We start from the raw sequence: 11,707 nt of genomic DNA, 5'->3' as shown, positions 1-11,707 counted from the left end.
GGAGGGATAAATGTTGTAAGGAGAAAGAGAAGGGAAGAGAAAGATTAAGAGGAAGGGGGAGGATAGGAGGTGAATGGAGGAGAGGAAGCGAAGAGAAGGGTGGATAGGGAGGAGAGGTAGGGGAAAGAAAGGGAGTAGGGATAGGGAAAGAGAAAGGAGTGGAGGAAAGGGAAGTGAGGTAGGGGGAGAGGAGGGGGTTGGGTGAGAGAAGGAAGGGGGTAGGGGTGGGGGGAGATAAAGGAGGGGTGGGAGAAGGAAGGGGTAGGGGGTAGAAGGGAAGGAGGTGTATGGGGAGAGAAGGGAGGAGGGGGGGCTGGGGGGAGGCGAAAGGGAGGGCTATGGGCTCGTCTTTCACACATGGCCTTTGTCATTTCGGCCTCACACTGCTGCCCCTTGAGCATCCTACGCTGTCACGTGACATCTGGAGTGTGTCATGGGGCGCGCGTTGTATGTGCGTTTGTTTTCTAGTCTGTGATTGTTTATTTGTGTGCTTGCGTGCTTGTGTGTGCCGTGAGCGCGTGTTTGTAACGAATCCCTCTGAGAGCGTTGGCGATGTGGCAACACGTGTCCCTGCAAAAAAGACCCCCCCCCCCTCAAAAAAAGAATCAAAATAAACGATGTAAAAGGAAGAAGGAAATAAAAACCGAAATGAGTCAAGGGCTCGGAGGAAATCGAGCAGAATCGGCCGCGGGTTGGCAACGGCGGCGAGGCGAGTGCGGTCGGCGGCGGGAATTTTGTCGTCGCCGCGGCCGCCATGTTGGAAGGCAAGACCAGAATGCTCCGGCTTTGTTTATTGTCAGAGGATCGTGTGAGACGAGGCTGAATGAAGGGGGAAAAGACGGGAGGCGGAGAGGCGTGAAAGTGGGGGAGGTTTGGGGGAGGAAGGGAGAGGTGGGGGGAGGGGGTGGGGTGACTGATCGTGTTCGTTAAGAGCGGAGCGTAGTCAGACGATGACGACGACTATGACGACGACGATAATTACGACAGCACTGATAATCGCAACAGAATAAGCGAAACTTAATAAAAAATAATGATAATGATACAAAAGTGAGACGACTATCAAGTGCGAGACCCAAGGGGGCTTGGATTACGCACCTGTTCCGACTCGTTTTCCAGTGTTTCCGAGTCCGAAGCCAGAGTCACGGCTCCCGCGCCCCCGCCGCGCCCCCGCCGCCACCCGAAGCGGATCTCGAGAGAAAATGCCCGAATGGAATGGGTAGTGAGATCGATGACGGTAGTGTGGATGGATGGCAGTGCGGGTGACGTGGGCAGGCCGGGTGGCAGGGGTGGATGACGGGAAAGATCTGGCGGATTAGCGGATTCTCGCCATGTGGAGAGAGCGGCGCGGACGGGGGTGGGTGGGCGGGGGCGGGGGGGGCGTTCTTTGCTTCGTTCCACTCTGTAATGTGTCCATTTTCTATTTATTTTGGGTAATTCTCTCTAAAACGCGTGTGCGCGCGCGCAAACGCGACACACACACACTCACTCACTCACTCACTCACTCTCTCTCTCTCTCACTCTCTCTCTCTCTCACTCTCTCCCCTCTCCCTCTCCCTCTCTCCCTCTCCCTCTCCCTCTCTCCCTCTCCCTCTCCCTCTTCCCCTCTCTCCCTCTCCCTCTCCCTCTCCCCCTCCCCCCCCCCCCCTTCTCTCTCTCTCTCTCTCTCTCTCTCTCTCTCTCTCTCTCTCTCTCTCTCTCTCTCTCTCTCTCTCTCTCTCTCTCTCTCTCTCTCTCTCTCTCTCTCAAACACACGCACATACAAACCTATACACATTAGTTCACCCACCCACTCAACCCCACCCCCCCCTCCCTCCCTCCCACTTTCTCAGTCACTCTCGCGCGCACGCAGCTCCGCCCGTGACGCCCGCACGCGGACACGTGCGCGCTACTTTTTGCTCTTTTTCCCCCCGAGTCGCAACTCTCGCTCGTCTGTTTCGCCGCGCCCGTTTCCGCTAATTTCGTTTCCTTCTCTTTCTCCGTCGCAGGTGGTCGGAGTGTAAGTTTCCTCGGCGCTCGGGACACTCTCTTTCCTTCTGCTGGGGGTGGGGGGCTGGCGGCTTTTTTCTCGAGAATTTTCTCTTGCTTGCTTCTATTTTTTTTTTCTTGATTTATTCTTTTCGTCTCTCCATCTCTCTCCCTTCCCCCCTCCCCCCTTTTCCCTTCCCACCGCCCTCCCTCGCATTGTTGTAAACTAAATCAAACTTATAATTAATCTTAACAAGTTTTTGATGATCCGCGCGCGCTCCTGTGATTGCGCTTGAGTGGCAGCCTCGGGAGATGACGTGTGTGTGCGTGAGGGAGGAGGAGGGGGGTGGTGGGGGTTGATGTGGGGGCGGGGGTGGAAATGGGGAGGTTTGATGGGGGTGATTTGGGATAGGGGAGGGAGAGAGTGGGGGAGGGGAAGGTGAGTGAGTGAGGAAGAGAAAGAAAATAAGCAAAGGACGAAGAAGAAGGAAGAGGAAAATAAAAAAAGACGAAGAAGATGGAGGAAGAGGAGGGGGTGGTGGTGATGGTGCTAGAGGAAGAGGAGAAGGAGGAGGAGGAGGGGGAGGGGGAGGGCCGCGCCGCCGCCGCCACAGCTGCGAGCGGCGGCGGCGGCACCACAGTTGCCTGAGTGACCCGCCCGCCAGCCAGTCAGTGCCGCGACGCCAGAGAAAGTGGCGCAGATGGCGTCAAAAAGCCCCCGGGGGAAAGCAGCTGCCGACCAGAAGATTATTTATGCTGCTTTGCCTCTAACGAAGGGACGGAGAGCAGGAGGAGGAGGAGGAAAAGGGGAGAGAGGAGGAGGAGGGAGAAGGGAGGGAAAGGAGAAAGAGAAGGAAAATGGAGGGATAGGAGGAGGGGAAAGAGAAGGAGAATGAAGGGAAAGGAGGAAGAGCAGAAGGGAGAAAGGAAAAAAAAGAGGAGGATGACAGAAGAGGAGGAATAGAATAAAAGGGGGAAAATGGGAGAAAATGACCAGAAAAAAACGAGAAGAGAAGAGAGAAGAAAAGAAAGAAAGGAGAAATGGATAAAACGGAAAGAAAATGTATGAAGAGAATAAAGAAGAAGGGGACGTTCTCTCCTGGAGTTTGATTTCCGGTTTCGCTGCTCCGGTATCTGTTCGGAGATCATTTCGATGATAAGCGATTCGTATCGTAGAATTCTTATCTGTACCATTGCTCTCTCTCTCTCTCTCTCTCTCTCTCTCTCTCTCTCTCTCTCTCTCTCTCTCTCTCTCTCTCTCTCTCTCTCTCTCTCTCTCTCTCTCTCTCTCTCTCTCTCTCTCTCTCACGTCGTTTTTCATTATCTTTCTATGTATGTATATATCTATATAATCTCTTTGTATTCATACCTCTGGTTGTATCTCTAACTCAAAATTCTTTTTTACCTTCTCCTACGTCCTTGTTCTCTATCTTTTCTTATCCTTCCAAAATAGAGATATAAATAGATCAATGTGTAGCCCCCCCCTCTCCCCCCTTCCCCCAAAAGTGAAAAAGTGTCACGTGTCCAGCAATTATTTCTCGTGACGAGCGGTGGTGGCGGCGTCTTCGGCCTTTTAGGTGAAACTGTTATTAAGGTTGGCCACATGGTCTCATGAGCCACCGCCCCCCCCCCCTCCGCCTTTTCCCTCTCCCCCTCTCCCCCCCTCCCCCTCTACTGACGCTTCAAACTCTCCCCAACTCTCCCTCGATGTGCGGATGTGTGCGTACTTTCATTCTTTCATATATTCATTTTCGTACATACATTCACGCATTCACATACACCGACATACATATATGTTTTTTTTATATGCTATGACTGTCGTGTTTAAGAATGGGGTTCGACCTTCACATTCTTTATCGATTGCGTTTTATTATTGCCATTGCTGTCATTATCATTAATCACCACTATTATTATAAGTATAAGTATTGGTATTAAGTGTCTCTTCTTTTCACGGTGATTATTAGTATTAGTATTAAGTCTTTTCTTTTCACTATTATTATTATTGTCTCTTTTTAACTATCATTATTGTTATTATTATTAAGTCTCTTTCACTATCATTAATATTATTATTAAGTCTCTTTTTCACTATCGTTATTACTATTAGTATTAAGTGTCTTTTCTTTTCTTGCAAGTGATCTGCCGCCTAATTCGCTAATCACCCCCCTCTCTCTCCCGCAGATTAAACTTGGGTCGACCTCCCACACTCTCCAGCCCCGCCCAATCGACCTCCCACACTCTCCAGCCCCGCCCAATCGACCTCCCACTCTCCAGCCCCGCCCAGCACCTCGGCCCGCACGGAGAACACAGCGCGGTGACGACGACGACGACGACGACGACGATGACGACGGCTGCGACGACGCTCCAGATCGACGTTCGGTGTTCGACGTCATCGCTCGCTGCCGCCGTCGGGTCTCTCTGCCCCCTGGAATCGAGTCGGTGATGATTATCTGAAGATGGTGATAAAAAGAGGAGGAGGAGGAGAAACAACGTAGTGTAAAGGGAAATATGATAATAGGAGAAAGAGGTCCTCGCCGCCGATTTTTTTTTTTTTTTTTTTTTTTCTGAGGGGCCTCGTCGAAAAGCCACGACGTCCGATCAACAAGAGAGGCGAAGAAGCCCCACGAACCAACGACTTCCGCAGGAGGAGGAGGAGGAGGAAGAAGAAGAGGGGGAGGAAGGAGGACGAAGAAGGGAGGAGGAGGAACCGAATCGAAAAAATCCCCTCGTCCCAGTCCAGTCTCCTCGTCAGTCGGGGAAGCAAGCAAGCAAGCAACAAGCGGCGCCAGAAACGTCATGCACAGCCCCGACGACCCGGAAGAGGCACGACCACGGCGCCATCTGCGAGAAGAAAGCACGACCGTCACTCCAGACACCCGAGGTTCTAAAATGATACTTTTGGAAGACGACCGAAGAAAAACAGGGATTTTTTCACATATGTATAAAAAAAGAGGTGTCGTTGGCAACCAGTTATTATAAAAAAGAAAACTTTGAAAAAAAAATTATTATAATGATAAAGAAAAATAGAAAATTTGGTGCTGCTTTACACGTTCTCAATCTTTCGTGTGTGTATGTGTCATGGAAATGAAGAAGCTGTAGTGAACCGGCCTGTCACGCGAATCTGTTCTTCCCGGACGAGGCTTCTAAGTAGTTATGTAAGAGAAATTACGTTAGAAAACTAAAACAGAAAAAAGTGTTGTGATAAGTTGTCTAAAGGGTTGATGAAAGATTGTTACCACCTGAGCCACATGCTAAAGGGTGTTGGCCACCTGGCGGGCTGGCACGGCACGAGGTGTCACAAAAGCTGGCTTGAACCTGGAGCGACCCACGATGAAAGAAAGAAAAAAATATATCATTCATATTATCTTGCTGTAGGATAGTAGGATTATTATTATTATAACTTTTTTTTGTCTTTTCTTTTATTCGTCAATGGTATAAAAGTCCACGGGCTTTATGCGCCCATCTTCACTAAGGTACAAAGTTCTAGGAATGTATGAGTTTCGCTGCAAATCGTTATAAGATAGCCATCCAGTTCATTGATCAACATTAGTGTAACGTTACTACATTCTAATCATGCGCTGTGTAAATTTTTAAGTAAATAGTATGTATCATTGTGGTGTGTAAGAGTGTTGGGCACGGGTCGGGAGCATCCATTTTGTCTAGGTAGTCCTTCTATGTGATACAAGTGTTCCCCGTGGAGGAGGTTGGTCGGAAGGTGTAAAACAGCTACTCAACTTGGGCCTTTTTTTATTCACTACAATCACTTTTTATGTCTTTCTCCCTTTTTTTTAGAATCTGTTGATTTTTTTTTTATGTTCTCTTTTTGTTTGAGGAAATTTTGATACTGGATACGCTATGTAACACGAGACAAGTTGAATCACTCAACTTTTTTTTTTCTCTTTCCATTTTTTTTCTTTAATTTGTAAATGTTGACTGACTGCATAAAGAAAGAAAGATTTGAAACAACATAGTCTTGCTTATCTAGTGATATCATTCTGAATATTATATTAAATACTATTTTGGAATCCAATGTTTTCGAAGGACTGTATTTTTCTATAAGCACAAATGACCAGAGCGCAGTTGGATCACAGCTTCAGCGAGGATAACATTTTACTCCCTGTTAATCTTGAAGTCAAAGACGCCCAGAGATGCTGCTTCTCTGCTTGGTCATGAAGTAATGACGCGTATGTTTTTGTATAGTGTAGAAAAAAAGCAAGAAAAACCTCCAATGTAATTGTGATTTATGACTATTATTATTGTTGTAACCGGAGTTGTTTTTTTTTAGTATAGTCACCGCTCGCCGGGTTCCCTCCAGAGAGAGAGAAAACGGCGTGCGGCGAGGAAACTTCTCGAACCGCCATATTTAAAAAAAAGGTTATTATGGCACAGCACCATTTCTGTGATAGCTACGTGAACCTGCATTCTAGCAAGTCCGACGTTTATATATGTATATAGATTCCAAAAAAAAGAAGTCTTCGCAGTTCAAAAAAGAAGAATGGAAAAAGTGTTCAATGATACACATGTCAAGAGATTTTTTTTTTTTTTTTTTTTTTTTTTACGTAAAGCCAGTCTCCAATGGCCGGCGTCGAGGCCCTAGAATGCAGGTTCAGGAAAATACTAATGAAAGAAAAGTCCTTGCATTCGAGCTGTGATCCACCGCCTCCGCGCCCTCGGAGAAGCCCGCGTGATGTACCGCCTCCGCAATCTCAAAAAAAAGAAAAGAAAAAAGTAATGACAATATGAAACTCGGATCAGGAGGCGTCGAGGTCAGGTCAGGTCCCGGGTAGATGCTGTTATGTGATTATGTTGTATGGATGACCTCGCTTTTTTTCTTTGGAAAGGGTCATGCTTTGATGACTTTTAAAAGAAATGGTTGGGGGAAAAATGAAGTTAAAAAAGAGAAAAAAAGATTGTATTTTCTGTGGATTGTGTTGTACAATAATTGCGTGCTCTTTTTTTTTTTTTTTTACTGTATACATATCACGCTGTAGTAGTGTGTTTGGGCGCGAGGGAAATGTTTAAGATAAAAATGTGGACAAGGACGGCAGGTCAGTCGGATGTGTTGACCCCCCCCCTAAAGGCCTCCTGTAGGACCCCCCACCCCACCCCACCCTTCCACACTCTCCCGGGACTCCTTCGGTAGCCCCCCCCCCCCCCCCTGTCCGAGTTCTGACCGTGTGCGCGGAGAGAGCGAGCGGCGCCTCGGCCGACGAGCCTGGTCCCCTCGCTAAGTAGGCTCCCCCGCCCTTGAGGATCGTGCGCGTGGGCCTGCCTTTGCCGCGGGAAGGAGGGAAGGAGGCGAGCGCTGCCTGAGCCCCAGTCCGGCTGCCGCGGGAAGGGCGAGAGAGAGGGCGGCGCCCGCGATGGCGCGCGCCCTCGCGAGGCGTTCCGCGGCCCTCTGCGCGGCTGCTTCCCTTTCCTGGATTTTGTTAATGTATTATTTTGCTCGTCGCAGTATTTCTTTTTCGTCTCTTTATTTTCTTTATGAAGACGGAGGAAGTCGAGAAGAACCGCCATGCGAAGGACGTTTTTCTCTTGACGCGAGTCGGGCGGAGGCGCGAAGACGCAGCCCTCCGGAGGTGCCGTGGCGCGTGACCTTTGACCTCCGGAGGGTCAGCTGCGCTCCGGGAAGCCCTGGCTGACCTCGCCTTGTCTTAGGTTTTACCTTTCTTCAAGTTTTCGTCACACGTTTTTTGTAGATCTCAAAGAAAGAAGCGATAGTGGAGTGTTTTCTTCATATTGTAATGGGTTTATTAATATAGTTTAATTGTCATTCATTCATTCATTCATCGGTCATGCCTTCAGATCACCAGAGACAAAACATTCAAATTGTGGAACTCATCTTAGACGTTCCTCTTTATCATCAGTCACCGTACCAAAAACAACAACAGATTCCATATCTATAAGTCATCGCCAGTCATGAGTCGCCGTCTGAGGCCTCCAGCCCAGTCACCGCCATTCCTCATCTCCGATTTTCACTTCGTGTTCATCTCCTCTTGGGGCAAAAAAAAAAAAGTCCAAGATAAAACAAGAGAATAAAAGAAAGAGAGAGAGGAAGATGCTTTCTTGAAAATCATTTAACTAAGATTTTTTTTCCTGTGTTGCATACATATATTATTTTTTTGAGTTTTATTATCGCAGCCTTCTCTGTGTATATATAAATATATTATTTTCTTTTTCTTTTTCTCCTCTTCTTCGCCGATGGGATTTTGGAGAGCGAGACCCGCGCGTTGGACAAGAGAACAGGGCCAAGGGATGGGTGTTAAGGTAACAAGTTTGTTCAGGAAGTTCACTCGAGAAAGGGTTTCCTCCGGACCGGCGGGGCGTGCGGGTTCGGAGGGCGAAGGGCGGCCGATTTCCCAAAAGGATTTAAGTGTCAGACGCCGCGAGAGGAAAGTCAAGCTCCCGGGTAACAGTATTAAGTGTAAATATATATTTTTTTCTCGAGGAATTCCGACAGATGAGAAAATGCGGGAGCTGTTTCGAGTGTTCATATAGGCCGTAGGGAATGAGAGGATCTTCGTCCGTTTTCTTTAAAAAAAGGGTTTATTTATTTACGTATTTATGATTAGTGTTATCATTTAGTTTAATCTCTCGTTATTATTTTTTTATGCTTTTTATTCTTTTATTTGGATCGAGGATGTTTACACACGAAGAGGGACAAAGAAAGAGAGAGAGAGAATGGATGGATGGAAGGAAGCAGACCAAAAGAACGTGGATGTCCGAAAAGAAGGGAAAACCGGCCCAAGTTATGTGGAATGATGCCCCCAAAGACACTGTGCGAAAAGGTGGATGAAAGAAGTGGCGCCCATGTGGATCTGTGGGCGTGAGGATCCCCGGAAGTCGTTTGAATTCGTCTGTCAGTTCTTTTTCCCTTTTTTTTGTTTGTCTTTTGTTTGTTTGTTTGTTTTAAGCAAGCGTGGCGGTGTATATGGTAATATAGAGGTTGGTATTTTAAGCGTACAAGTTGGGAATGAAAACCTATGATAAAATGAGAGAAAGAGAGAATTGAGAGAGAGTTTGCGAGAGGAGTCGAGAGGATATTTCGTAGGCAGCCCGATTCCCCCATCCTTCCTTCCTTCCTTCCTTCCCAAGTTTTGTTTCCTTACCAGTGTACATAAATGCTGTAACTTTTTTTTTTCTCTTGAAGTATAAACGCCAGTACGTTGGTCGTTAGGGTAGGGTATCTTATTTATTTGTTGACATACTCGACCTTAAATGGTTTTGCTCATGATTCTTTCATTAGCTTTTTCCAGAAGTGTAGAATATATGCCACTTTTCTTTTTTTTCTTCTTTTTTTTGAATTGCAGAGGCGGGAGGAGCAAATGCATAATGGACTTTTTCTTTAAATTTAAAGATTAAAAAAAAAATGGGGACCAAAAAAACAAAAAGAAAAAAAAGGCTACAAAGCTCTTTTTTGACGCATTATTTATATACTTTTTTCATATATATATAAAACTATATTATTATTTTTCCCGTCGGCATCATTCTCTTGGGCAAATATTGTTTCCTTCAGTGTTGAGCACAGACGACCTATGTTGCACTGGTCACTGCTGTGCGATGCTCCGCCCACTGACGCAGCCAGGGCAAGGTCAGATCTTATGTACAGTCTTGTCTTAGAGTGAGGGATAGTTTCGTGTGTTGGAGAGAGAGAGAGAGGGGGGCGGAGAAGGGGCAAGAGGGGAGTGGAGAGGGGTTGGGGGATAGTGGTACGGAGAAGGGGAGATGAGGGGAGGGGGAGGGATAGTGGTCGTACCATTAACCCTCCCTCCCCCCCTTCAACCACTCTTACTTACCCCCCCAGGCCCCCCTTACCACGTGGCTCTCACTCGTCAGCTGATCCAAGGACGCGACGGAGGTGACCCTATTTGTGCCACAATTATGCAAGACTTGAAGAGGCTGTTGTGCAGGCTAGACTTTCGGGCGCGTGTGCGTTTGTGTGTGTGTGTGTACCAGGGTTGTCGCAGGAGGAGAGCGGCATCGCACCTCCTTACAAGGATAGATAAATGGATTAAATACGAAGGACAACCCCGTTTTCAAGGTGTCGCACACGCACACACGCACGCGCTGCCCATCCTGTGTAGCCGTATCTTAACATGTGTTCATTCCCGGGTCCTCTGGTGTCTCAAATGCTGCGAGTGATTAAAAAAAAGAAAAGCTGGTTGAAGGGTTGGGGGGAGGGAGTGTGGGGTGTAGACGCCATTCCCCTCTCACTCCCCGTCCCTCTTCCTCCGACTCCCCCGCTCTCTCCCCTCTCCCCTTCTCTCTCTCCCTCCTCTCCCCTCAGTGTAATCTTCTCTCGTAGTAGTAAATGGAGGGCCAAGCCACGCCCCCCATACCCACAGCGAGGTAACCCTGACGTAGAGATCCCCTGGTGGGTGTTGGCGGTGTCAGGCAGGCGGGCAGGCGAGCACCCAACCAAGCGCTGTTGGCTGTGTTGGGAAAAAGGCTTTTCTGCCCGCGGTGTCAAGGTGGTTGCCAACACGCGGGCACAGTGTGAGAGAGAGAAAGAGAAAAGAGAGAGAGAGAGAGAGAGCGTTGCATGCGAAGGTCAAGCTGATGACCGCTGTGTACTAGCAATTCCTTTGCCATGATGCAAATGATTTTCTGCCATACATTTCGTCGAATCTGTATGGTTGTCTCAGGATATCAAACTTCTTTATCATAACCATCTTGTATTCTGGATATAAATGCTATGTAAAGTGTTAGTATAATAATGTAAAATGCTTAAAAAATTATAAATAAATAAAAAAAGTAGAAAAATGGTTAAAATACACAGTTCATATATTTTTGCTTTACAGTTGAGGGCATAGAGGGTGTTAGGATGGTCTTCTCTTTGATGGGAACCTTACCACTACAACCTTAAGGGCTGTCAGAGTAGTAGTGTGCGAACACGTGAGGATTTCGAAATCAGTTTTTCTGTGATTTCATTCTGATATTTCCAAAATAAATATAATGAAAGAGGTTGTGTTTATTCAGCTCAGTTTACCACTTAATGTTATTTTTTTGTTTGTTTTCAGTTTTTTTTCTTTATTTTTTTCTATTGTATTTTTTTTATTGACTTGTAGGGGCCGTTTTGTCAAAGGCTTCTAAGGCGTCCCGTTTTTTCGGGACTTTATAAAAAAAGATGTTTTTTGGGAGTGGATTTTGAAACGAAAAATCCATGATAATCAATCCACTGTTTTTTATATGGTTAATGAGAGTACTGACAGTCTTTATTGTAACTTACAACAAAATACAAAGATTCAATAAAAATGACAAAATGTAAAATATACTCCCCGTGTTTTCTCTTCCTTCCAAGGGCGCGAAGAATAACAACAGGATAGAAATTTGTCTTGTTTTGACAGTTATTGGATTTCCTCCTCCTGCTTGGAGTCAACTTTGGGCTCCGGGAAACTGCGAGAGGAAAGAAATAAAAAAAAAATGAGAATAAAAGATAAAAATTTATATATATAAATAAATAAGAAAAATAATAAATAAACAATGTAGAAGAATGATTATGCTAAAGCTATAATGTAAAGATTGAATAGTAAATTTACAAAATGAATATACATAAGGCAGTGATTATGCATACAAGAAAAAAAGAATGAAAGCAAAAGTTGAAGATAATACACAATAATAATAATAATAATTAAATTATTTTACATATAAAAACATGTATAAAGAAAACAATGATAAAGTATACAACCATGATTTATATCACTTCACTTGCATGACCAAAATAAAAGGAAATAAACATAACTTC

At 46.1% G+C, this 11,707-nt stretch overlaps 1 protein-coding gene across 1 annotated transcript in view; it reads left to right on the top strand.

The window, feature by feature from the left end:
* Positions 1–11,236, top strand: part of LOC113824891 (terminal nucleotidyltransferase 5C) — a 362,766-nt gene extending 351,530 nt beyond the window's left edge. Inside the window, exon 3 of the mRNA XM_070130243.1 lies at positions 4,144–11,236. The gene's annotated coding sequence lies outside the window, so the exon portion shown is untranslated. The remainder of the gene's footprint in view (positions 1–4,143) is intronic.
* Positions 11,237–11,707: the final 471 nt, after the last annotated feature.

Source organism: Penaeus vannamei, chromosome 2 (genome assembly GCF_042767895.1).
Source record: "Penaeus vannamei isolate JL-2024 chromosome 2, ASM4276789v1, whole genome shotgun sequence".
Classification (NCBI taxonomy): Eukaryota; Metazoa; Arthropoda; class Malacostraca; order Decapoda; family Penaeidae; genus Penaeus; species Penaeus vannamei.
This window is presented reverse-complemented; position numbering and strand designations above follow the sequence as displayed.